Source organism: Petaurus breviceps, unplaced genomic scaffold, assembly GCF_028583685.1.
Source record: "Petaurus breviceps papuanus isolate PSGF00001 unplaced genomic scaffold, PetGlider_PUasm1.0 227, whole genome shotgun sequence".
In the NCBI taxonomy this organism is placed as follows: domain Eukaryota; kingdom Metazoa; phylum Chordata; class Mammalia; order Diprotodontia; family Petauridae; genus Petaurus; species Petaurus breviceps.
This window is the reverse complement of record NW_027185896.1, coordinates 17,528,007-17,551,212: the sequence shown is the minus strand read 5'-3', so window position 1 is coordinate 17,551,212 and position 23,206 is coordinate 17,528,007. Positions and strand designations below refer to the sequence as shown.

The following is a 23,206-nucleotide window of genomic DNA, read 5'->3' as shown; positions in this document are numbered from 1 at the left end:
GCCTACGTTCTATGTTCCTATGTTCCTCAGACAGTTTCTAGAGGGGTATATATACCTGAAATATGTCCATTTTTTGACAACTCTAATAATTAGAGTCCTTTGAAAGTAGAATTAGCTACCTTCAATCAACAAATATTTCTCCAGCACCAATTGTCAGGCATTTCTTTGGACAGTGGAGATACAGAGACAAAAATGATATAATCCCTGCCTTCATGGAGTTGAAATTCAATGGGGGGGGGGGAGGAGGAGGAGCAAAATAGATACATCTTATATATGAATCAACACAAAATATATACAGAGTAAACACAAGGTACCGTGTTTCCCCGATAATAAGACCTATCCCGAAAATAAGCCTTCCCCTTACTGTGTAAGATTCCTCTAAAATAAGCCCTCCCCCAAAAATAAGCCCTATTACGGTACCCTCTGTATGCACCTCCCCCCCCCCCTGAAACGCACACCGCACACTGCGATCCGAGCTGCATCCAATCAGAGCTGCAGCAGTGAGCGTGTCATCCTGTTCTTCCCCAGTGATTTGCTTGCTGGTACATTTTTTTGTTCACATTTACCTGTTTATTAAAATTGCTGTTAATGTTCATTAAAATAAGCCCTCCCCTGAAAATAAGCCCTCTGGTGTTTTTCTGTACAAAAAATTAATAAGACAGTGTCTTATTATCGGGGAAACACGGTAGTTAGGTGGGGGTCAAGACACTAGCGATTGGAGAACCAGCAAAGACCTTATGGTTGAGCTTTGAAGGAAGTCAGGAATTCTAGGCTGTGGAAATGCATAGAGATGGGAGATGGGAGACAATGTCCAGTGTGGGTCAATTTGGCTGGTCTATAGGGAGCATGAAAAGGTTATGTACCTTGGAAGGTAGGGTACAGGCACAAAGTGATAGATTTTAAATATTCAACAGAGTAATTTTGCATTTCCTCCTAAAGTCATTAGAGTTTTTGGAGCTGGTGAGTAACATAGCCACTTCAGCTTTAGGAATATCACTTTAGCAGTTGTGTATTGAGAATGGATGGGAAGTTTTCAAGATTGTGTGGTTCTCCTCTCACTCTGGGCCTCAGTTTCCTCATTTATGAAAGGAAGGGGATTGACTGGATTACCTGTTCTCAAAGTATGGTCTGGGAATCGCTGAGACCCTTTCAGGGGGATCTGAGAGGTCAAAACTATTTTTATAACCCTGTGATGTTTTAATTTCTAACATGGTAAATATTGATCTAACCTGTATAAACAAAAGTTCTTTTGGATCTTCAGAAATAAGTGTAATTTAGATCTGGAAGAGGCCTTAGAGGCCATGACATCTAACCTCTTCCTTCTGTAGTAGGACTCTAAGGTACAGAGAGTTAAATATTTTGCCCAAGGTGTTGCAGGGCCAAGAGTCTGAGGCGGCATCTAAACCCAGGTCTTTCTTACTCCGGGTCCAGTGGTAGTATCTGCTCCCTGCCCATTGTTTAAGGAGACTCTTTTCTAGTTCTAAATCCTCTGATTTTAGAAGCATTTGCTTAATCCATTTTCAGGGTCTCTGACATTCGTTAATCACCTCGGGGCTCTTCTTAGTCTCATGTTCATTCCTATCCTCACTTTCTATTACTACTCTGGAGAGAGCCTTTTCAAGGTCCCCCATGACTCTGCCTTCTTCTGTCTCTACCATTTAGACACCTCTGGTATCATGGTTCCTCCTGGTCTCAGTTTCCTCCTCTGTAAAACGGGGGAATTGCATTAGCTTCCTATGATCCCTCCCTTACTCTCCTGCCCTTTCCACATCTAGTCTCGCCATTCCCGGGGCATTCCCTTCTCTTCCTCTTTTCCAGGCCACTGTTCCTCCCCCGCCCAGTGGCTCCCGCAGCCCCCTCCACCTCTCTCCCTCTTCCCGCTCCTCCTCCTCCTTCTCCTCCACCTCATCCTCCTTCTTCTCCGTCAGAGACGAGGTGGGGGAGGGAGGCCGGGAGAGAGGGGAAAAGGGAGGAGGAGTCTCCGGGAGTTCTGATTGGTCCGCCGCAGGACCGGCGCCCCCGCTTGATTGGCCTGCGGGGCGCGGGTCTGCAGGGAAGGGTGCGGCTCGGAGGCCCCGCCCCCGGACCCTCCCCACGCTGAGGACGAGGAGGAAGTGGCTTCCCCTTTCCCCGCCTTCGTCCGTAGCCCCCTCCCTCCTGGCTGGCTCTGCTCTCGGCTCGGTGTCTGCGGCGGCGGGAGCGGGTAGGTGGAGGCTGCGCCGGGTCTGGGGGTTCCCCCTGCGTTCTCCCACGTCCCCTCCCTTCCCGGGTTCCGATCTCCGCCGTCCACATCCCTGAGTCTCCTCAGACGGAGCTGCGGGGTCGGGCGGTTCTGGGCGGGGTGGGCTGAATCCGGGCCCCCGGGGCGTGACCCGAGGAGGAACGGGGCTCCCCCGGGAGGCTGGGAGGGCGCCCTCGGGCGTGATACGAGGCGGCGGAAGGTGTGCCCCCGGGAAGTAGGGGAGAGACGCTCCCGAGGCGTGACTCTAGGCGGGGATGGGGCGCCCCTGAGAGGAAGGCAGGGGGCGCTCCTAGGGCGTCACCCTGGGTGGGGAGGGGGCGCTCCCGGGGCGTGACCCTAGGCTGGAAGGGGGCGCCCTTAGTAGGGGAGGGGGAGCTCTAGGGGTGTGACCCTAGGCGGGGACTGGGAGCCCCTGGAAGGCGGGGAGGGGTCGCTCCCGGGGTGTGACTCGGGGCGAGGAGGGGGCACCCCTAGGACTGGGGGCCGGGAGCGACTAGAGGAGGCTGGGGGCGCCTTAGGGCGTGGTCTGTGGGGGAAGGGTGAGACCTCCCAGATTCCGACTTCAGGGACCCTTTTCCTTGGGGGATTCCACCACTTACTCTCCCCGGGGGCCCTTGGAATGGGACTGAGCACGTGGGTCCTGGACAGGGGTGGGGGAGGGTTCCCTGTGATGAGCCTCCGGGGTGATTTGGACTCTGTGGCTTACGGACGGGCGTGGGCTGTCTAGTCCCAAAGAACGACCATCCACTTCCAATGGGGATGATGGGGTGGAGCAAGAAGTCGCTCGCGTCTTGGGGCTAGCGCCTGGGCAGTTGGGAGACCACAACACATATGTGTGATTTGACGTTTGGGCATCCATTCAATAAACATTTATTAAGCGGCTGCTGTGTGCCAGTTGCTGTGTTAAGCGTTAGCAGTTTTCTCTATTGGGAGATTTTCTTGCTCAGGGAGAGGGTTCCTTGTTAAGTGAGCTCAGTTTTTTGCCCTCCAGGGAAGTGTCTTGGGACGGGGATATCTTGGGGACTTCATTCCAGTGAAGGAATGTACGGTTGCTGCATAGACTTGGCGTCTTTTTGACGGATGCAGTGATTTGACCCTGGGTTTTTTTTTTTTTTTGGAGTGAGGTGGGGGGAAGGGATAAATGCTGACTGAATTTAGCTCTTGGTAAAGTTTAGTGTAGGTAAGTTTCTTCTGCAAAAACCGTTTCTTTCTTTGCCTGGTCTAGTTACAGTATCACTCTCCGGGGCCTCTCACCACTCTCCCTGTGGTTGCAGTCCTTTGCAGTGTGTATTTGCCTCTTGTGTATGTGTGTGTCTCCCGCCCGTTTCCCTGCTTGCTGAACTTTTGGCAGCTGCCTGTACTCTTTCCGAGAGATGGTTGTGGCATTGCATCAGGGGGTATTTGTGCTTGTAATTTGGTCATCCGGCCCAGGATAAGGGAGCAGCATTTGCTACATATTCTAGCTCCCACCTCCTCCCTCCTCCAGGCTAGTGAAAAATGGGTGTGGTGAGTAGATACAGCTGACTCCAGGCCTATAGGGTAACACTGCCCAGTCATCAGCCGAGAGAGATTCAAACACAAGTAGCTGCAGCTATTTTTATAAATCAGTCTTGAATCCAGGCTGAGCGCTTGGATTTAGTGGGACCAGTTGTCATACTTTAACTGTTATAGGTTGCCTGTTTAGTAGAAGAGATACTGAGTTGCTAAGCAAGAAGAGACCCAGCAAATATTGTCCCTGCCACTGATCACTGGATCTCTGCTCTAATGGCTGTGGTCCCTTAGTGTTGAACTGCTCTTTTGAGGCTTTCCTCAATTTATTGATAAGATTTAATGTCCCATTCAACTTAACATACTTCATTTTTTGGGGGGAAAAACTTTGCTTAAATTTTAACTCTTGCTTTTCAAACTTAGTTGTTTTTTTTTAATCTACAGTCATTCTTGGGGCCTCTAATCCAATCTAACCTAACTCAGTAGAGACTGATTTATAAAGCAGAACTACTGATCTGCATTATAAATTTGATTATTAATTATATATATGATATATTAATAAATATGATTACTGCATAACCTGTTGTAAAGACCACAATGGTACATATGTACCAAGGAGGTTATCTCCTTTCTTTTAGAAAGTATAATCAAGAATTAGAAAGTTGTTTGATGAGCATGAAATTAGAGCAGAGGGAGCTAGCTGTCCTGGAGGGATATTTTCATCTATCTCATAGCTTGGTGAGTCATACATCTTCATTAAAGGAAGACACCTATCACACACAGGAATGCTTGGGTGTTTGTTGGTCTGGGTACCTTCTCTTGGGAGTGCTACATGGAAGACACCACCTCAGGGGAAGGTAATCATTGTGGTGAAGGGTCCTGAAACCATGGGTCAGTTGAAGGAAATGGGAGGGCCGAGGTGATAATGTGGAGAAAAGATTTGGGGACTGCGTAGGAATGGACATTATATTTGCCTTTAAATATTTGAAGGGTTATCCTGTGGAAGAAGGATTAAATTTGTTCTGTTTAACCTCAGAGGGCAGAATTAGGAGTAGTGGGTGTAAATTCTAGAGTCAGATATTTTTTCACTGATGAGTCTCTCTATAATTGTTAATATTAATAAGATCTTTGACATTACTTTTTTAATATCAGGACAAAAAGTTTGATTTTTTTTTTTTAGCTAGACCGTCAAGTGTCTTGCTACTGGAGGATACATCTTGATACATCTTGATACTGGAGGATATGGCTGCTTATTTAACTTGATCAGTTTGGAAAGGAAACCAAATAAGCCTCATTGGTTTCATATTCTCTTTGTTAAAAGATCAGTGTCATACTTAGTGCTGATGCTAATTGTGTTGAGGACAGTGAGGGCCAAGGAGGTATAGTAACAGCTTATTTGAGATGTGTAGGCAGATTATACTAATTTACTTGTTTAATTGCCTAGGTTAACTCACTGGTATAAAAGTTTCAATTGAGTATTAGGAATTTATATGGAAATTTAAAATCATAAAAATCAGTCTAGTTTTTTGATAGTGCAAGTTAAAAATGATATTTTTGCCACTATAAATCATTGTTTGTGATTCTTGTGTGAATAAGTTCAAACTCATTTAGAATGTCTTTTAAGAGATAATTAATTTTCATACCTTATTACCCTGCCAGGGATTAAATTGTCACATATGACTGTTTGCTTCTAAAGTGCTTTTTATTCATTAAGTCAAACATCTTTATGAGGCAAAGGGATTTTTAATCTATTTCTCAGCCTCAGTAGAGGGTGAGGTAATTTGGTCAAGGCCAGGCACAAAGTCAGTGACTACAACTAAGATTGGTGCCTTCTCAGTCCTGTGTTTTTTTTTTTTTTGAGGCAAAGCAGTCTCTTCTGTATCAAATAACTGACCAACAAGTCAACATTGTCACTATAGATAAGGTCTCCCTTCCTGATGGAATAGCTTCTTTCAACTAGAAAAGTTTTTGGTTTTCAGCCAGTTGTTTGAGCTAAAAGTTTTTTTTTTTTAATTAGCATAAGAGTGAGAGAATGAGCATAATTCTTTCTGGACTTTACCCTAATAATAAATGTTATTGAATTTAGAGGCAATTAGAATTGGAAGAGACTTAAAGATTGTCTGGTTCAACATCTGAAACTGGTCACCTAATTTTGGCTCTAACACCTCCAGTGACCATGCAGGCCATTCTATTCTCAGATAGCTCTAAGAGCTATCATTCCTCTGTTGACCCAATATCTATTTCCATCCTAAGTTCTCTGCATATTGGTCCTAGATCTGTTGTCTGGAGCTACACATATGTTTACTCTTGTTTTTTCTTGCTTTTTACAGGGCAATTGGGGTTAAGTGACTTGCCCAAGGTCACATGGCTAGTTTTTGTGCTAAGTGTCTGAGGTTGGATTTGAACTCAGGTACGCCTGACTCCAGGGCCTGTGCTCTGTTCACTGTACCACCTAGCTGCCCCTTGTTACAGTGTTTAACTTTCTTATAAGTTTTCTCCAGGCTAAACATTCTTAGTTTATTTAATTCTCTCTCATATGATTCAGTTTTCAGACATTTTGATTGCTTTCCCCTCCACATCCCTCTTCAAAGATGGTCCCCAGACCTGAACTCCATGCTTCAGGTCTGGTTTGATCAGTGTCAAGTATATTGGGATAACCACCTACTTTGTTCTAAATAGCATACTTGTACAGTTGATTTGAATTTAAGTGTGGGACTTTACATTTGTTCCTATTGCATTTCTTGTTTTTTTAGTTTTGGCCCATTTTTACAAAACTATGAATATTGTCTTTTGAAGTGATGGCTTATTATTCCTCTGCCTCCTGTCCATCATCTTTTCCCCTGTGCTTCCATTGATATTTTCACTTTCACTTTCCACCAAGGAAGTATTTATCTTGGGTTGTGAATAGTAACTTAATTTTATATATCACTTGAAGGTTTTCCAGTTGCTTTTATCATAACAGCCCTGTGAGGTAGGTAGTTCAAATATAATCTTTTCCATTTTAAAAAGATTAAGTGAAATGTCTGACTTCATCTGTGTGGGAACTCCTTTTATTAATAGAGAACAAAAATGGTCCATGACTTAGTAGATAAGCCCTAGGGAGTTACTTGAGACACACAGGTTAACCCAGCTGAGGAATGATTTGAATCCAGGCTAACCTGACTGAAAGACCAGCAATCAATCAATCACCAAGCATTTATTAAGTACTTACTATTTGCTAGGCGTGGGAATGCAAAAACAAAAGACAGTTGACTCTGCTCCCAAGGAACTTACTGAATTTTCTACACTCATATGTAAATACATGCTAAGTGTAGTAAGTATATTAATTGAGGGAGATAGTAGAAATTGGGAGAATCAGAATAAGCCTTATAAAGAAAGTGACTCTTGAACCACATTTTGAAGGGAATTAGGGATTTCAACATTTGGAGATAAGGAATCAGTACCTTCTAGTCATGAGGGGCAGTGTTCATGGTCACCAAAGGTGTCATTGGTGAAGTGTGTTCAGGGAGTAGCAGTGTCTGGATGGACCGAAGGGTGCTTAAAGAAGTATGATGTGCAGTAAGTCTGGAGAGGGAGGATGAGGCCAGCTTGGGAAGAACTTTCAACTTCCTTCTAAACTTGTTCTTGGTTCTAGAAGTAACCTGGAACCACTGGAGTTGATCTATTGGGGGAATGACTTGATTAGATCTGGGCTTTAGAAATAGCACTTTGGCAGTGAGAGACTTGACAGGGAGACTAAGTTACTGAAATAGTCTATGTAAGGGGAAGTGAAGGGAGATAGGAATACAAGTAATGTTTAAATTTAGACTGCCTTGAAGTAGTGGGGCAGCCCAAGGTAGAGTGTAGTAGGTAGGGGGACTAAGGAGGTGGATTATGGGAAATGAATCAAGACCAAAAACCTTGCCTAGTGTCTATCCAGAAAAGGAGAGAAGCTCTTCCTTTAGTTTATCCTCTCCTGCCTTTGAGATTTGGGCCTGTGATTTTGTTGGGGAGAATAAGGAAATAAGCATTTATTAAATGCCTGCTCTATGCTGGGTACTGTGCTATACAGATATTAACTTAGTTTCTCACAACATTCCTTTTTTTTTTTTTTTTTTTTTTTTTTTTTTTGCACGGGGGAAGGCAGGGCAATTGGGGTTAAGTGATTTGCCCAAAGTCACATAGTAAGTGTTAAGTGTCTGAGGTCACATTTGAACTCAGGCCATTCTGACTCCAAGGCCAGTGCTCCATGCACTGCACTACCTAGCTGGTCCTTTCTCACAGCATTCCTGGGAGGTAGGTGCTGTTTTAATCCCCATTTTATGGTTAAGGAAATTGATAGGTTAAAGTGGCTTGCCCAGGATCACACAACTAGTAAGTGACTGAGGTTGGATTTGAATTCAGGTCTTCCTGACTCCAGTACAGTGCTGTACTGTGGCATCTTGCTGCTCTATTGTTATAGGGAACTCCCAGATGAGGAAATTCAGGTTGGCATCTTTTTGGCAACATTTCTGACATAAAGCATTGAGAAGTTAAATGACTTGCACAGGGTCACCAACCTGGGATGTGTTAGAGGCACCTGGGTCTTTGAACCTGGATCATCCTGGCTCCAAGGCTTGCTCTCTATCTGATGATATACAGTGCTGCAGTCTTCTTTTTGCAAAGTAACCCAAGTCTCTAGGACCTTGAACACAGGTTAGAAACTAAGTATGGTAATTCAGCTATACTCTGGAACCTAATTGTTGATACTATCTAAATAGGCTTTGGTGATTAGGTTTTTAGGCTCTCCCCTGTTTATAATAATGCTTCAGTGGGAAAATTTCCTCTCAGTTCCAGTTACAAATTGATTTTTTTAAAATATAAAACAACTGCAACCCTTTGTAATCTGAGGATTTAGTTTACTTCACTTTATGTAACTGATAAACTTGAATATGCTAGTTGGTTAGCTTTGTATCTGAACTCCCCTGTTAGTTTGGAAATCAGGTTTACCCATCTTCTTTTTCCTCCTGGTCACTGAATAAATCATAGAGAAGCAGGTCTAACAGATCATTCTTTGTCTTGAAAGTCCAGGATCTGACCTCTTGTTCTTTTCTGCCCTTTGACCTGCCCTGACACTACTAGGCATTAAAAAAGATTGCTTGGTTTTCAAAATGCATTACAGCCTTTCAGTTCCTATTTAATCTGGTACTGTTAAAATGATTTCTTTATAAAAGATGATTCTTCTGTGCAGTGGTCATATTCCAAAAGCACTGGTGAATAGTTGATAGAGGATCTTAGAGGCCCACATTAAAACTTCGGTATCTTGTTCACTGGCTTTTATAAAAACCATTCAATACCATTATCAGTCTTGGGTCTTGGCAACTACTAAGTAAGACTGTGAACTTTTTGGAATAGCTAAACACCTTAAGGCTATTTATTACATAATTGTGTATTTAGGGTAAATGCCATTCTGTTTGAAGTATTCTTCATTATCACTAGAATGAAATAAGTGTATATGACAAAAATACTATTTTTCAGTCTTTTCCACAAAGTTCCAGGATGCAAAAAAGGGACCTAGGATATGTTTTGGCCCTGTAAGGAAATTTTCTAAGTACATATTTGAAAGATGTTGGTTCCTAGACTTTTTGGAGTTGCTAGATGTTATCATTGTTAGCTTGTTTTAATGACATTTCCATGTTCTTCTCAACTGTCCCTCTGTGCCCCCCTCCAAAAAAGTACTATCTTGCACATTTTTTATTATTGTAGACTCACAGACCAGTTTTGCAAGGGATTTGCAAGGGACCTTAGGGATTTTCTAGTCAAACACAGTATTTACAGCTGAAGAAATACATTAAAGCAAAATAAAAGGCTTTGGAATTAAAAATACCTAATTCATAGTATATGTGGTGTTGCAAAATCAGCAGTGGAAATCATCTTTCTAAGAAAACCCAGGGTCTTGGAGGCCATGGCATGATGAGGAGCAAGCACTTCTCTAGGTGTTGGTGTCAGCCTTGCATCTTCAGGGAAGGTTGGAGGAATCTGAACCGATTTGAAGAAGGCTGCTCGTAGGGCTGCCCTAAAAGGGGATGGGCATTCTTATTGGGAATAGAGAACCAGGAGCAGTCACTGACCTTAATATCTGGTCAGTGTATAGATTGAGAACGGTGTGTGAGAGGAGAACAAAGTAGAAAACCAAACCAGGAGTGCCGCAGAGGCTTTGAGATTCTGGGACACAGCATGGCAGGCATTACCTGTGTGCCTCAATCTTAGGACTACAGTGAGGATCTGTAAAACACTGATAACCACTGTCAGGATTAGAAGCCCTGAACTTGGCACAGACATTTCATTTGTTTTTCAGGAGCAGTGGTTTCAATGCTTTATGCAAGCATATTTATAATTAAACAGCAAGATGAGATTCTGGAATGTAGCTAGTCACCTAGGCCTTTGCAACACAACTTGATTAGGGTGAACATGTACTGAGAAGGGCTCACAGCAGGATACCCGTGCAGCTGTTGTTTGGCTCACAGAAATGGGGCAACTGCAAGAGGAGAAGGCAGGAGGAATGCTTGAAGGACATTCTAAAGCCCAAGTTACAGCACTGTGGCATAGCTTCTGACCGCTACACAGAGGAGGCCAGCATAGTTGTAACCTTAAGGGAAAGGGTGGCTCATTGTCAAAGACTCTGGGCCAGGAGCAGGAGAGCCACTTGCCAAGCAGACTGACTTGCAAAGATTGACTGCAGCTGCAAATTAAAGGATGATCTTTTGTCTCTAATTGTGTTTTCATTCAAATATATAGTGATTGATGTCTGTGGCAGTTACTTTTACTGTGAAGGGCAGTCATGCATACATAGATCTTAACTTTTTTGGAAGAACTCTTGTCTTCCTGAGTAAAGCACTTCTGATATTTTTTTCTTACTCCTGATGTAAATCAATAAGTTAAAGGTAAGCAGACAAAAGTTAACTGAAGGAATCTGAGACTGAGTCTGAAGAAGGCAGGTCTTGGGGCTACCCCAAAGGGGATCTTCATTGGCAGTAAAGAGTGAGGAGCAGTCACTGAGCTTGCTATCTAGACTATAATTTTGTCATGGAAGATGAAATTCCTAGAATTGGAATAGAAGATGTGCAGTGGTGTCAAATCAGTATCTAATATAGTGTATAATTAAGTCTTCTGAGAGGTATAGAGAAGATCTTGTGGGGAAACTGAGGCTCTGATAGAAATAATTGGAAAAAAATAAATAACCAGCTGTGGTGGAAGATGTCTGAGTATCTCAAGGGGTTATTAAAGGAGATTAAGGCATTTTTTTTTTCTTTTTCACCTTTTGGAGGGCAATTGGGGTTAAATAACTTGCCCAAGGTTACAGGGCTAGTTTTTTTGTGTGGGTTTTAAGTGTCTGAGGCCAGAACCGAACTGGGGGGGAGGGGGCTGGCACTTTTACTCACTGCGCCACCTAGCCGCCCCAGAAGTTGTAATTTTGGCTTCCAAAAATCCCTGCTGTAAGTATTTTTGCATATGTATCTGTGACTCAGTGGATAGATTGCTAGACCTGGAATCAGGAATACTTGAGTCTAAATGTTGTCTCAGACATTTATTGGCTGTGTGATCCTAGGCAAGTCACAACCTCTGTCTGCCTTTCATATCTATATAATAGAGATAATAATAGCACCTACCTCCCAGGGTTTTTGTGAGAATAAAATGAGATAATATGTAAAGTATTTTATAAATTTTAAAGCATTATATTAATCCTGGTGATGATATCTTTCCTTTTGTTTCTGACTTAGTGTATATGTTACTAGTGGTATCACTAGGCTTGACGAGATATTCAGTTTAGTGGCTCTTCTAATTCTTAATTTTTGCTTTTTTTTGGAGGGGGAAGGCGGGGCAGTTGGGATTAAGTGACTTGCCCTAGGTCACAGGCTAGTAAGTGTTAGGTGTTTGCTGCTGTATTTGAACTCAGGTCCTCCTGACTCCAGGGTCAGTGTTCTATTCACTCTGCCATGTAGCCCTCCCCTTCCTTCTTTTGAAAGCTATCTTTTCATACCCTTTGCTTATCTTTTGAGGAATGGCTTCAAGTACAGGTTTTTATAAGTATTGGGGAGACCTAGGTCAACTTTTAGGTGATAGAGAAGTCACTAGATTGGGACAAACTGAAGATGAGGGAGAAAGGAGGAATGTTTATTGGAGCTCCACTCCAACAATACAAGTAGAGAAATTAGCTTTGGTAAGAAGCTTCTCTTCTTCAGAGATTGGAGCAAAGAAAGAGAGAAGGGGGGGATAGTTTAGAGACATCTGGAATAAAGGGGCACAGGGAGTTCACACCTGATGGTTTGGTTTTTTTTCTTAGAATAGGAGGTGTGGTACTCTCTTGAGAGGGAGGAGTGGGGAGTGGTATGGAGTGAGCAAGGTACTTGAAGAGAGAATGTTTGGAACAACTGCTGAGGGTCATGGGACTAGAGCTGGATGAACTGCTGGGGTCAGAGTGTTCATGAGGCCATCCTTATATATATTGAAGTGCCCGAGTATGAGGGAACAGACTGGGTGGAAAAGAAGACTGAGAACTAGGTATTGAACTCTAGAAAGGAGAGGAAAATTATGATATGAATGATAATATATTATTGTCTTCTAAGAACCAGTAAACAAGGAATTCAAGAAAGCATGAGAATACTTGTATGAATTGATGTAAAAAAAAGTAGAACCTAGAGAACAATATACACAGTGATTACAATAACAACACTAAAAAGCAGTTGAACTTTTGGTAAATTGCAATAAACAGTCTTGTTCCTAGGGAATTGTTGAGGAAACAATCTGTCCTCTTGATAGAAGAATGTTAAGGAATAGACTTTTGTGAGCTTTCTGTTCCTGGAAGTCTTTGAGTAGAATTTGAAAGCCCAGATATCCTGAAGTAGAGATTCCTGAATGGGTGTGAGTTTGAATGAGATGACCTTCACAAGACCCTTTAAAATCCCATCCTCCTAGGATTAAGTCTTATATTTAGCTTCTAGAGCAGTGTTCTCCTCAGTCTATTTACCAGATTGAATTTGGGTTGTTGGTAGTCTACTTAAACCAGAGATTGTTAATGTAGTATTATACAAAGATCCAAGATGGTAATCAATGCTCTGACTTTAACTTGCTATGGTTATGATGCATATTCCATGATTCAATGTTTTGCAATAGATTAATTTTTTAAAATTATTTTTTTCTGATTTTGAAATAATTATTCCCCTCCTCTTTAGCCCCCAGGAAAAAAAGGAAACCAAAATAGCAGTGGCTTATGTAACAGAATTTTTTGATGTACAGGAAAGGTAAGCAAAATGAATTTTTACATGTCATCTATGTAAAGGGAGACCGATTAAGAGAAATGCATCACTGTGAATGGCCAGTCTTTTTGAGAAAGATGTTCAAGAGAAGTTATCTGTGGCTTTTTTTGTGGGTGGTGGGAATGTATAGAGCTCTAATCCATACCAACTAGTAATGATGTTATTCATGGCAGCAAATTCTTACAAGAGCACTGGAGATACAAAGACAAACATGAGACAGCCCCTGCTTTAAGGAATTCTGTGGCAGGGATGTCACATGCATAAAAGTTACTCAGAGGAATTTCCAGGAAGGACATTGGCTGGGGAAATCTGGAGGGATCTTTTCTAGGGGATGGTGTCTTGAGCTGTCCTTTGAGAAGAGTGAGGGATCATAAGAGGTGAAAGTGAGGACAGAGTGATAAATATTGGGCATTTCCATGCAAAGGCACAGAAAATATTGTCTAGGGGACAATGGCTAGTTAGGCTGGTGTGATTGGAATGGAGAGCAAAGAGAGGGGAGTAATTTGAAATAACACTGGAAAGATAGTGGATTGTTTTATTTTATTTTTTTTGCATTTGTGTCTCCAGCATCTAGTGCAGTGCTGGATACACAATCGTAGATCCTTTTTTTAAAAAAAAGTAATATTTATATGTAGTATTCTTTTCTTTTTAAATTGCATAGTTGCAGATTCTCTCCCTCCCTTGTACTTTTCCTCCTCCCACTGAGAAGGCAAACAGTATATCTTTTATATATGTGAAGTCATGCAAAACATTTACAAATTAGCCATATTGTGAAGAAAAGAAATAAAGAAAGCAAAAAATTATACGTAAGTTTGTACTCAGTTCATCAGTTGTCTATTTGGAGGTGGATAGCATTTTTTCATCGTGAGTCTTTTGGAATTGTCTTTGGATCATTTTATTGATTAGAATAGCCAAGTCTTTAACAGTTGATCATCATTACAACATTACTGTAACTGTGCACAATGATTTCCTGGTTCTTTTCACTTCACTTTGTGTCAGATTCATATAGGATTTCCAATTCTTTGCCACCACAAAAAGAGCTGCTATAAATATTTTTGTATGTGTAGGTCCTTTTCCTTTTCCTTTGATTTCTTTGTCAAAGGGTATGCACAGTTATAGCCCTTTGGGCATAGTTCAGAATTATTCTCCGGAATGGTTGGGACCAGTTTACTATTCCACCAACAGTTCATTAGTGTATCTATTTTCCCTCATCTGCTCCTGTATCTGTCATTTCTGAGAAGTGTAAGGTGGTACTTCAGAATTGTCTTAATTTGCATTTCTCTAATCAGTAGTTATTTAGGGCATTTTTTCATATGGTTATAAATAGCTTTTAATTTCTTTGTCTTCAAACCCCCTGCTTATAGCCTTTGATCATTTATCAATTGGGGAATGGCCCTTATTTTTATAAATTTGACTCCAGTTTTATACTCAGTATATATTCCAACTTTGCTTGGCACTTCATCTCCCTGCTTCCCCCTCCACTGTAAAAGCTCTTCATTTCATTTTTCTTTCATATGTGAAAATTTTCCCCATTCTGCCTCTCCCTTCCCCCTTCTTCCAGTGCATCCATTCTTTCTTACTCCTTCATTGTTTTTGGTGATCATTCCAACATAATCAACTTACACCCATGCCCTCTTTTTAAGTGTCTTAATAATGATAAATTATCATTTAATTATAATAATTATAAAGTTTTAGGAATTACATATATCATTTCCCCTAACAGAAATGTAAACAATTTAACTTTATTCAGTCCTTTATGATTACTCTTTCATGTTTACCTTTTTATGCTTTTCTTGAGTCTTGTATTTAAATATCAAATTTTCTATTTAAGATCTGTTTGTTTTTTTTTTAAAGATCAGGAATGCTTGAAGGTTCTCCGTTACATTAAATAGCCATATTTTCCCTGAAGGGTTATAACTTAGTTTTGTGGGGTAGGTTATTCTTGGTTGTAATCCTAGCTACTTTGCCTTCCAGAATATCATGTTTCAAGCTTCCTATTCCCCTCCTTTTCCAGCAAATGACCCCACAATAATCCTGTCTGTCCTTGATCTTCAGTCCTTTCTTATCTCTTGGTACCTTCCCTTCTGTCTCCAAACGTGCCTAAATCTCCCCTGTTAAAAAAACAAAACCCAGTCACCCAACACCCAAATCTTTTTCAGATCTTGAAATTTCTTCAAACTCTTGCCTTCTGTATCTTTTCTCTCAGCTTAACTCCTAGAAAAAACTGTCTATACTCACTCCCCAGCTTTCTGCCATCTGGTTTTTAATTCATCTCTTAGCTGAAAGTGCTTTCTCTGTAGTTCAGATTTAATGGTCCTTTCTTCTTGATATCTTTGCAGTATCCGATGTTGACCACTTTCTCTTTTTCTGGGATTTTATGATATTGCTGTCTTGGCCCTCCTTCTAACTGCCAGACTCAACAACTTTAGGCTCCTTTTTTTGCTGGATCATCATCTGTCTTCTTCCTCTGTATGTATATGCAAGGCTGTGTTCTGAGTTGTCTCTCTCAACTCTTATTTCTCGGTTACCTGGTAAGGTCACATGAAATTAATTATCATCTCTATGCTGATGACAGTGCTATGATGCTGTAATGATCCATCCCTAGTTTTTAACTTGAACTACAGTCCCACATCTTTTAGACATTTCAAATTGCATATCCAAAAAGTGTTCCAACACTGAACTTATTATTTTTACCCCCACTCCCCCATTCACCTTTTTCCTGAACTTCCCTATTTCTGTTGAGGACCTGCCACCCTTCTGATAATCTTCAATTGTTCTCTTATCACCTCTAGGATTAAATATAAACACCTCTGGCATTTAAAACACTTTATAACCAGCTGCCATCCTACCATTCCAGCCTTTTTATACATTACTCCCTTTACCGTACTCTGATGTGCTCTGTGGTTCACCCAAACTTATTGGTCTGCCACATAGAGCACTCTTGTCTCATTTGGCTGGTTTTCCCTCATGCTTGGAATGTATTCCTTCCTCACTTTCATCTCTCAGAATTTCTGATTCCTTTTAAGGTCCAGATCAAGTACAATTTTCTACAAGAAATTCTTCCTGATCCCTTTCAGTTGCTATTTACTAACCCTAGAAATTACTTTGTATTTCTCTTGTATATTCCTATGCAAGTTGTCTCTTATTGTTGGATTGTAAGGTCCTTCTGGCCAGGGACCCTTTCGTTCTTTGTCTTTTTAGTATCTAGCACAGTGCCTCACACATGGTAGTTGTTTAATAAATTCTTGTTTAAGGATAGTAAGGGCCTGAATGGGTTCCCGTTATTTGAATATCAATTTAGATATTTAGCCTGGAGTAGAGAAAGGAGAGGATGGGGGTGGAGGTGTCCACAAAATGGACATGGTAGATATCTTTAAGTATTTGAAAGGCTTCCAGGTGGGAGAGGCAGTAGACTTGTTTGGTTTGAGCTTGGAGGATAGAACTAGGAACAACCAGGTAGAAGTTTCAGCGATGTGGGGTTGGGTCGGATGTTGGGGGAAAAATTTATAGCGAATTGAACGGGCTGTCCAAGGAGGGAAGACCCTCTCAATACGGGCTGACAGGCAGAAGCTGGATACCTTCTTGCTTATGTTGTCATTGACATTCCTTTGAGGCATATGTTGGACTAGAGAGTGACTGAGCTTCCTTCCAAATCTGAAAATTGTGATAATGTGAGGCTGGACAAAAGGAAAGAGAATAGGATGGCAAATATATATTTAGGTAACATTTGTTTAGAGGTGGTAATTGAATATATAGGAGCTGATAAGGTCATCAAGGGTCTTATCTCACCCATTTGGGAATAGAAGCCCCTTGAGGGCAGGGGGAGTCTCACTTTTATATTTATATACTCAGCTCCCATGGAAATGCCTGGAACATAGTAAGTGCTTAATGAAAAGTTTTTTTTTTAAATAAATATTGATGACTTTTCTTTTAAACCACCAAAATTTCTCCTAGTATCTCTTACTCTTTTCTTCTTGATAATTAGGTGGTGCAGCATAAGAGTCATGAAGACTTGAGTTTGAATTAAGCCTTAAATACTAGCTGTGAAGCCTGGGGCAAGTCACTTAAGCTGTTTGCCTCAGTTTCCTCAAATGTAAAATAGGGATAATAGTAACCTATCTTCCAGGGTTATCTTGAGGGTTAAATGAGATAATAGTTGTAAAGTGCTTAGTATAGTGCCTGGAACATCCTATATAACAGTATATATATTTTTTTGCTTTTTGGAGGGCAGTTGGGGTTAAGTGACTTGCCCAAGGTCACACGGCTAGTTTTTGTGTTAAGTGTCTGAGGCTGTATTTGAACTCAGGTCCTCCAGACTCCAGGGCTAGTGTTCTATTCACTGCACCACCTAGCCGCCCCTATAACAATATTTTTTAAAAGACCAAGGAAGAAGAAAAAAATAAACATAACTGCTCAATACATAGAAAAAGTCCGAAAATATGTTTAACCAGTATCACATATGTGGACCTATTTGTTCATGTCAACAGACCAATTATCTGTTGGGAATGACTTTTTTTTTTGTTAAGTATTTCCCTGGGAGTTGATCTGCCAAATTGCTTTTCAGTTTTCCGAGAAGTTGTATCAACTAGTGAATTCTTTTTTTTTTTTTTAAAGCAATAGGGGTTAAGTAACTTGCTCAAGGTTACACGGCCAGTTATTTCTGGGTGTGGTGCTGAGTATCTGAGCCCAGATTTGATCCAGGTCATCCCGACACTGGAGTTGGTGCTCTTACTGAGCCACCTGGCTGCCCCTAAGCAATTGGGGTTAAGTAACTTGCTCAAGGTTACATGGCCAGGTGTTTCTGGGTGGGTGCTAAGTGTCTGAGCCCGGGATTCGATCTCCAGGTCTTCTCAACACTGGAGCCGGTGCTCTTACTCGCTGTGCTACCTGGCCGCCCCATGAATTCTTTATTAAGTGATTTATATTTTTTCCAGTTTACCAGAGAACACTGGGTCATTGAGTTTTGTTATTCTTTATTTTCCCTTGTCTAGTCTGTTTCATTGATCTACTTTTTTCTAATATATGCTTTAAAAAATTAACTAATGAAATGATTTATCCAAGACATTAATATCACAAAAACTGAGGAAGGAGAGCATTAATAAAGGTGGATGGGGCTGGCAGTGTCAGAAGCTACAGAGTGTTAAAGTAGAGAAAGGACTGAGAAGAGAGCAGGTTGTGGAATGGCTGGGTGAGAAACTGTGTGACCTGGGGTTAAGTGACTGGGAATAAGGAGAGGTATAGAGTCTAGAAGCTGGGTTGTGAAAGAGAAAAGGGATGAAGTCAAACTGAGCCGTGGGACACTAGGAGCTGTCTGATTTGTAGTATAAAGGCTGGATAATTGACTGATGTTAGCAGCTTGAGTATTTAAACCCTGAAACAGTGACAGCTTTATGTGTGAGAAATGAACCATGAAGGGCCAGAGTACGAAGGTTTAGGTGACCCCTCCACCTCATGTGCTCGATTCCAATGTTGGTGGGTGGGGGGCAGGCAGCTTTGGCTGTTGGCTCTGGGTTGTACTTATTTGCTCTCATGAAAGTCATTTAAAGTGATAACTGTATTTTCAGAAGAGGTGCCTTCCAGCAAATACTATTTTTAATTTGATCTTTAGTCAGAAAAAGATGTCAGGCTCTTATATACAAGTTTTAAAATTGTTCACCTGGGCATTGATGAATAAATGGGTCTCTACAGTAAATGAAAAGTTGTCTTCCTCTCATCCCTATATGCTCAGCAGTTCAGTGACAATTTTCTCCTACAATTGGTTAAATAAAACTATCATTTTATAGCTTAATTGGTCTGGAATTGCTAAGTGAAAATAACCTATTTAGAGTGGAAGTGGGGATAGGTGAGCTAGGTGTGGAGCCAGATAAGGTGAGGAAGTTTTGGCAAGTAGAACAGAATTTTTGCTCCAAAAAGAGGATTAGAGGATATATAGTATTTTTTCTGCCTGAATTCTAAAAATCTCCTTTCTTGATAGTTGTCAAATGGTTGCCTCCCTCAGTTCTACCCCCCCCCCCCTTCTCATTCAGTAACAGGCTTCTGGCTAAAATGATGAGGTAATAATCTATTGCATTGTTGTCCCTGAATGAGTCACCATGTTTTTTAGAAAATTATACCTGTGGTATTTAACTTTTTTGGAAAGCAGTAGTTTTTTCTTCATTTGAATTGAACGTGTTATTGCTGTACAAACCAAATAAAACTAAAATCAGATGAATTTTTTTTTCCTTTTTGGAGGGGGGAAAGGAGGGAAATTGGGGTTAAGTGACTTGCCCAAGGTCACATGGCTAGTAAATGTTGAGTGTCTGAGGCCGGATTTAAACTCAGGTCCTCCTGACTCCAGGGCCAGTGCTCTGTTCACTGCACGACCTAGCCGCCCCTAAAATCAGATGAATTTTAAAAATAATTTCAAATATCTTAATTTCTGAAGTAATATAGGTATTTTACATGTGAATTGTTCCTTATACACAGAATAATGTTCTCAGGCTCTTCAGGTTTTGCAGCTCCTTTTTATGGAATGAAATGTTTTTTTTTTATATTTTTTTCTTAAGATGTGATTGGAGTAACAAGTCTTTGTGAAAAGAAACCTATTGATTGAGATAGAATTTGAGAACCTCATTATTGGTATTAAAGGAATCTTATTGCGGCTTTAAGCCATATTACTTTGTTAGCGTTTTGTTTTCAGTAAACAATTTATTGTGCTATTATTTTGTGCTAGGGCCCTGGTATATAAAGACAAGAATAACATAGTTCTTGGTTTCAAGGATCTTAATATTTTTTCGGTGGACATGGCCTGTACATGCTTACAGATATAAGGAAGTAAACATTTTCATTTCATCTCTCCTCTCTCCCATCTGCATCATCACCCCTTGTAACAAAAATTAAAAAAGAAAGAAGGGGAAAGAATTCTTCAAAACCACTTCTGATAGTATCTCTGTAGGATTCCACACCCATAATCTCCTACCTTTGCAGTGAGGGCAGGGAAGTGCATTTTCTCATCTCATCTTCTGGATGAGCTTGCTCATTAGCAGTTATAGTAGCCAATTCTTTTTGTTCTTGCTGGTCACATTTCTGTATTAATGTATATGCTGTTTTCTAGTGTCTGCTTACTTTACAGCAGATCACTTTTTTTATATTCCTCATTAATATTCCATTACATTTAAGTACCAGAGTTCCTTTAGCCATTCATTCTTCAGTTGATGGACTTGATTGAAGCTTAAAAAAGAAATGTGACAAGGACTGTTTGCCTAACCATTAAGTAAAACAGGCCAGCGCATGCCTAATGGCATGCAGCATTTTACATCTCTCCACCACTCCTGGAATCAAAATGGATCATTAGGTTAATCATAATTCTGAGGTATTTTAATGTTGTTTTATTTTATTATTGTATGTTTCACTTTCTTCACTGTCAATTCATGCATGTCTTCCCAAGTTTCTTTAAATTCTTTGCATTTATTATTTCTTATTCTATAATTCCATTACATTTACTTGTTACAGTTTTTCAGTCATTCCCCAGTCAGTGGGCATATACTTTATTTCCCCCCCTTTTTTTTTGCTATGACAAAAAAAATGCTCTGAATATTTTGGTGTACATGGGATCCTTCTTTTTGCCTTTGACCTTCAGTTACTTTTCTTGAATAATTCTTAATTGTGTTCTAAAACAGTTGGAGTAATTCACAAATTGATTTTTGTTTTTCAGCAGTTGAGGGATTTGATAGTAGATATTTGTTTCTGTTTTTGAACTAGACATTAATAGGACTATATCGGTTTTATTGATGAACCATTAAAAATTTAGACATTACAGCCTTTTTACTAAGATGTAAAGAAAGGAAATAAAATTAGAAAGCATTTCTGTTTACTTATGTCAGTTATACTGATCTTAGGAATAGAAAATAAAATCTTTTGGTATATGGATTTTGTTCACATTTTTATTCACTTGTTTAGAAGGGATGATAGTATATAGGTCAGACAAAAATTTAGGCTGTGAAAACAAGCAGTTATGAAGTTTGTATATTTCTCTAGGAACTAGGAGATCATAAAGATTTGGTGCTCTCAAATCCAACATTTATAATGGATAAAATGTAACCAGAGTGACTTACATCTTTTATAAAATTCTACTTCTGGTGACTTTAGTGCAGGATGCTCAGAGTTTTTCAAATTTTCAGAAAATTAGGATACTGCTTCCTTTATTACTTTTTTAAAATCAGTTTTTATTGCTATATCTTGTTTTTGTGTCACCTGTGTGACTAATCATGGGTTTTTCCCAGGGCTCTGTACTGCACCCTCTTTTCTTCTCTTACTCCTCTACAATTTTGCTTGGTGAAATCATCTCCCATGGATTCAATTTTCTTCTTTATGCAGATAATTTTTCAGGTCTACTCATGCAACCCTAACCTTTTTCTTTGCCCATTGGGCATTTAGAACTGGTTATCCAGTTGACTTTTTTTGAGGCAATCAGGAGTAAGTGACTTGCCAAAGGTCACAATAGTGTCTGAAACTAGATTTGAATTCAGGACTTCCTAACTACAGGGTGGTTTCTCTATCTACTTTACTACTTACCTGCCCTTTCCAATAGACTCTTAAATTCAACATATGCAAAACTAAATTCATTATCTTTTCCCCCAACCTCCCTGCCTTAACTTCCCTGTTGCTTTTGAGGGTACCACTATCTTCCTAGTCAACCAGATGGATGATCTAAGTGTCAACTTTGACTTTTCAGTATTCAGTTGATTTATAGGTTCTCTTTTTTTTTTTTTTAACCTTCACAGCATCTCTCCTTCCCTTTCTTCTCCTGACACTACTACCACCCTGGTCTTCATCACCTCAAGGCCTGGACTATTGGCAGTAGCTTTCTGGTGAGTTTCCCAGCCTCAAATCTCTCCTTACAGCCACTCAGCTACCACAGAGATCTTTCTAAAATACAGATCTCACCCTTATCTCTTATTCAGTTAATTCTAGTGACTCCTTATTACCTCCAGGAGCAAATATAAAATGACCTATTTGACTTTTGTAGCTTTTCATAATCTAGTCTCTTTCCACCTTTCCAATCTTATTATACTTTAATCCCCAGCACATATTCTACATTCTAGAGACACCAACCTCCTAACTGTTCTTCCCACAAAACACTCTGTCTCCTGACTTTGGACCTTTGCATTGTCTGTCCTCCATGGTTCCTGATTTCTCTTGCTTCCCTGAAGTTTCTGCTAAAATCTCACCTTTTGCAAGAGACATTTCTTGGTCTCCCTTAATGCTAGTGCCTTCCCTTTCAGATTACCTCCAATTTACCCTGTGTAGATCTTGTTAGGTACATAGTTGTTTGATGTTGGCCCTCCCATTAGAATGTATGCTTTTTGAGGGCAGGGACTATTTTGGCTTTTCTCTGTATCCCTTTTGCTTACCAGCATCTGGCACATATAAAAAGCATTTAATAAATACTTGTTAAGTGTCTGACTTTTCTCTCTCTCCCCCCCAATCCTCGATAACCATCCCTTAGAATAAAGAATTTAAAAAAGAGGAAGAAAAAAGTTCAGCAAAACCATACAATACATCAAAATGTATTGGGTATACATATATGTATCCGCCATATTCCATTGCTGTGGAAAGGGAATGAATGTTGGTTTTTTGGGGCCAAGCTTGATCATTATCATTTTGCAGCACTTAGCTTGTTTTGTTGTTCATTGTTTTCCTGGTCCTGTTTATTTCACTTTGTTTCACTGCTCTGGCCCAATTGTGCAACAGCCTCTGGTGACCACCAAGTCATAGGGAGGCACTGGAGGGCTTAATATTACTGATCATAGAATCATTATAAAGAAATGCTCCTTTCTCTACTCTATTACTTTTGACTTTGCTGTTTGGCCTGATATGAACTCTAGTTAAAGCTACCACCTTCAGATTGTAAGATCAGCTTAAAATGCTTTCAGTTATACTTCACTTTCCCAATAGAGGATTGTTTATTGAAGAAGTTTTACCGGAGATTCTCATTTGAGTTTAGCATTTTTAGGAGCTAAAACTGTGAATTAGACATATTTAAGAAAAATATTAAATGAAAACTTGGCATCTGGGTATCCTCCCCAAATTCTTTTTCATTTTTTATGTTTATTGTTTATAGCTTGATGTTTTTGTATTCAACTGAATCAATCATGTTTAACCATTCCCTTTAAGTGTAGTGGGAAATATCTGTTACTTTTGGTCATGGTTACTTTTTTTT

At 40.2% G+C, this 23,206-nt stretch overlaps 1 protein-coding gene across 10 annotated transcripts in view; it reads left to right on the top strand.

Annotated features, from left to right (window-relative positions):
• The first annotated feature begins 2,074 nt into the window (after positions 1-2,074).
• Positions 2,075-23,206, top strand: part of MAP4 (microtubule associated protein 4) — a 229,887-nt gene continuing 208,755 nt past the window's right edge. For 7 of the 10 annotated variants that reach the window (XM_069095953.1, XM_069095958.1, XM_069095954.1 and 4 more), the window contains exons 1-2: positions 2,075-2,203; positions 12,922-12,990. The gene's annotated coding sequence lies outside the window, so the exon portion shown is untranslated. Of the gene's footprint in view, positions 2,204-12,921; positions 12,991-21,767; positions 21,855-23,206 lie in introns of all 10 variants that reach the window. The other 3 variants (XM_069095950.1, XM_069095952.1, XM_069095951.1) reach the window with 3 other exon arrangements.